Raw genomic sequence first — 4,642 nt, forward strand, 5'->3', positions numbered from 1 at the left:
CATGATTTATTGAGAATGAAGGGGGATGGAGAATCAAAGTATAAGGGTGGTGTCTGCACAAGAAGGAGTGTATTGCATCAACCAATAGCCCCCTCTTTTTATAACCAAGAGGAGGGGTTCTCCCAATAAATGCATCCTCCCACATGCATAGTATGAGTGTGAAGGTATCTCCCATGTCGGCAAGGAGGATGTGCACTCTCAATAGCATGCAATGATACTTTTCCTCAAAAATCAAACCTTCTTATCCTAAGTCTAAGATGCCCCATGGATCCATCTCAATTTGGAGGACAAAGTGGAGGGCTTGGCACAAAGATTCTTGCCACCTCATCCTACTCTTCCCCTTATTGAACAATTATCTCTTGGACTATACACAACCACTCTACATGGGACTAGCCCACATGGTCTAGGAGGAGTTTGTCCAAGATTCTTTGCCACCTCCACCTATTTTATACTATATATCCCATTGACCTTGGCCATATCTCACTTAATGCTTGCATGGGACCGCCTAGGTGGAGGGGTGGTACATGGAGATGATGCCATGCCACCTCAACCACCTTTTGCTTATTTTATTATTATAGCCTTGGACTATGCTCATAACACACCTATGATTCCTCTTACTCAGAAGGGTGGCACATGGTCATGCCTTGCCACCTCAACCTTCAGCCCTAAGCACACAATATACTATTCTACTAGTGCCACACACATACACACACACATTTATTTATATATGTATATATATGTGTGTGTATATATGGAAAACACTCTAGAATTTTGTACATTATTTGTTGCAACATCAGGTCGTCCCTCACCATTAAAAGTGAGAAATCACCCAAGAATACTTCAAGAAACTTTCCAATGTTCTCTGGGAAAATATCAATCACCAAATAACAAAAGGTCACTGTAGCATTGCAAAGTCTAAAGAGGCTCATCTTATATACATATGCTTCCCATTGACTCACGAAGGGGTTCTTGGAACTAATTTTGTTAGATGAACCGAGACTTCAAATCACAACTTGCTCATTTAATTTATCATTGAAACTTGATACAAGAAGATGAAAAGAAATTGATGTGATATATAATCAAATAAAGACTTCTATTATTGACCACTGCACATCTTTAATGGAGCTTGTTGCAATTTACAAAAATGGAACAAGTGACCTTGCAAAAAATGGAGCAAATAGGCAAGATTTGTCTAGAATTACTAAGTCTAGGTGAATGGTATTGTTATTGTGCCCAAAAGGGAGATGGACAAGCTCCATGTCTATGTGGACTGCAGAAGTTTGAATGTTGCCACACATAGAGATAGATCTCCTCTTCCATTTACAAATATTATAGACTGTGATTAGCATGCACTGTACTCCTTCATCGATGGTAATAGTGGGTACCACCAAGTGATGCTTAGAAAGGAAAATTATTATGCTTATATATTGTGCATGGGTAAACCTACATAGGGGGTTTACTAACATGTGAAGAGTCGAGGGTATTCTACCAAGTTGTGGTTGTTGGCCATGACATAGACTACATTAAGGTCTTGTGAGGGATTTGTCAAGGGCCACCTTTTTCCTCTCCAAGTGATTCAAGGAGCTTGGCTCCATGAGAGTCTACAGGGTGGGCCATCACCTGGGGCTGGCTAGGCTATGGTCTTTGGGAATCTCCTAGAGTTGGTTCACTTTTTCTAAGGGCTAGCTATTATTACGTTGATTGTGTGAGCTTTTTGGTGTTGGTTATAATAGTCAGTTGTAGATTTTGCAGTCGCATTTTTGGTTTGATCACCTTACCATAGTTAGGGTACATCCAATGTTACCATTTGCCAGTGGTAGTCACCCACAGAAGACCCTCCTTGTCTCCTTTTATCATGATCAACAAATAAGTATATTTTGCATAAGTTTAGGTCTTCAATGTCATCACCTCCAAGTGGGTTCTTGGTCATTAAACAATGGAGGGGGACGATGACCTTAGTATCATTGATGACATGAAGCAAGTTGAAAGAAAATTTACATAGATATGGGTCAAGGACCTTCTACAAATTGTGAATACCTCCCTAATTGCCTAGTGATCAGCCCACTCTTTAGTTTCATTCATCTAGTAGTCATGCCACTCAGTCTAGTCAGTGTCATTTGTGGCCCTAGCCATGTGGTATTCTCCCATCCTTTTGGTGACATTAGTATGATCTACCTCCTCCATCACCTAATGTCATCCCACCCTTCTTTGTCAATAGTATCATCTATCTCCCCGATCTCATGTCATCCCATCCTTGTATGACATTGGTGTCATTTGCCTCCTTAGTTATGTGATGATTCTTCCCTTCTTCTGTGTCATTGGCCTCCCTAGTTATGTAATGTTTCTCCCCACCTTCCTTTAAGTTGTCACCATGATCTTCCATAGAGAATGGAGAGAATATCCTTTGGCATGTGTGTGGACCACTACAAAGTGTGAAGGTCATCGTTTCATAAGCTACCTCCTTGAGGCACATGGCATGCTAGGGTCATAGTAGTCCATCTTGTAAGCCCCCATCTAGTCCATGAAGACCAAATCTTCTTCCCTTGACAAGATTGATCAAGAAAGAAAGGGTTTCACCCTTTGACAAGGGTCTCTCTCTCTCTCTCTCTCTCTCTCTCTCTCTCTCTCTCTCTCTCTCTCTCTTCCTCTCTCTCTCTCTCTCACCCCCCCCCTCTCTCTCTCTCTCTCTCTCTCTCTCATGAATGGAGAGTCTTCTATGTAGATGATTTCTGCGCATGTATGGGCATGTTTCCAAGTGCCAATTGTTCCTCCTCCACTCAAAAAACTATTCCTCCTCCACTCAAAAACTTTCGGCGAAAACTTCATGGGTCATCCATGCAATCACACATGGCACCTCCTCCACATGCAATCTATTTGGCGGGTCCAATCAAATGGCAAAGGTTTTCCATTTCAAGCACATGAGATGGTTTCATGTCTATCATGAACATTGTGGAAGCAATGGTGGTTTGGTCAATCTATAAACTAGTTCCTCTATGTTTGGATTCTCTTTTTGTCCGTTTGACTCCATGAGAGTCTTGAGTCGGTTGAGATGCTCTCGATAACATGTAGAAGAGTATTTGCTTGTCGATAGTCGTAGGCTTTTGTAGCAAAGTAGCGTGTTGTGTCATATACAGCTTAAAAACTCAGTAGAGGTTCGGCCCAAGAGTCATCTAGTCTTAGTTCTATGTCGCCATGAATCGATGATAATCTTTGAAGTTTCTTCCATTCATTGTGTTGCAAACTTTTACTGGAACTATTTGATGTGATGAACTTAAAGTTTAATTAGAGAGGATAGTATGTTGCATGAACGTGAGACTTGGAAATTTGATATTGGTATCAGAGCTCCAAGGTTGATCAAAAGTTGTGCTAAGTGAGCGGTGTGAGATTTTGAGCCTTGCATGTATGTCCAGAGGGTTCACCGGAGACTTGAGGCATGGTTACTTGTGTTCCCAAGGAAGCCCAGAAGACCAAGAAGTAGATCAAGTCTGAGGAGAAGATATGCAATAAACGTATTGGCAGAGGTGTGTTTTCAAGAGCATCTAGGTATTGTTTCATATGTCTATGGAGTTGGTGAAGAATACGAAGTCTAAGGCTTTGATTGTTAAGCTCACTGGACAAAACTTTGCAAGCTAGAAACTCTCAACTAAATTAGGGTTTATGCAAAAAGGATTGTGGGGAATTGTGTCTGGCATGGAGAAGGAGCTGACTACTAGAGAGACAGAGAAACGAGTGTGGAGAAAAGACAATGGTAAGGCTATTGGCATGATGGGTCAGGCTTTGGGGGAGGATTATTTTCATCATCTTGAAGTCACAAAATTTGCTACAGTGAGCTGCACGATTCTTGAGGCATTGTTTGGGTCAAAATGTGTCATTCTAAGGTAAACTTCAAGCAATAGCTGTATGATCTCCACATGAATGACAACAAGGACCTGGCCACCTTCTTGAACCGCATGCAATCGTTATTAAAGCAACTGCAAGATCTTGGTTCCAAGATTGAGGATGAGGACCAAAAAGCAATTTTATTGAAGAGTCTTCCCTCCAAAGGCAACACGTATTCTCCAGCTGGATGATGAAGCCGAGTTTATTGACTGTGTAGGCTTGCTTATGGCAAAAGAAAAGCGAGAGGAGAATTTATTTTCAGGAGATACTGTGTATGCAATGAAGGGTAGGTGGACTACGAACAAAGACAATTGTGCTTGTTACTATTGTGGCAAGCCAGGCCACATAGAGAGGCTCTATTCCAAGAAATAGAAGGATGCAGAGGCGAAGAAGGAGAAGCAAAAAGCATGCATGGTCGAAGAATCAATGTCAGAAGAGATGGTTGGGTTGTTAATTGATGATCTGCCTATGGGCATTTTGAGATTTGGTTTGTAATGGTTTATTTGGCTACAATGCTTGGATGATTTTTATATGCATGGGCGAGTTTTTAAAAGCTACGATTGTTAGGCACATTGTTGAGCTCCGATGCCCAGAAGTGTGTTGTGTGGACAAGAGGGATTTTTTATTTCATGTAGTTTTTGAATGATTAGTCAAATGCTGTCACCCTATTCAGATCAAGGGAGGGTGTTGGAGAGTTGATCCTCTAGGTTTACTATACATGGTGTGTGCTTATTAGGTCGCCATGTTGGCTTATGACTTGTGA

This window comes from Dipteris shenzhenensis, chromosome 9, assembly GCF_047967505.1.
Source record: "Dipteris shenzhenensis isolate YYH24624 ecotype China chromosome 9, Dip_SZ_1.0, whole genome shotgun sequence".
NCBI lineage: Eukaryota > Viridiplantae > Streptophyta > Polypodiopsida > Gleicheniales > Dipteridaceae > Dipteris > Dipteris shenzhenensis.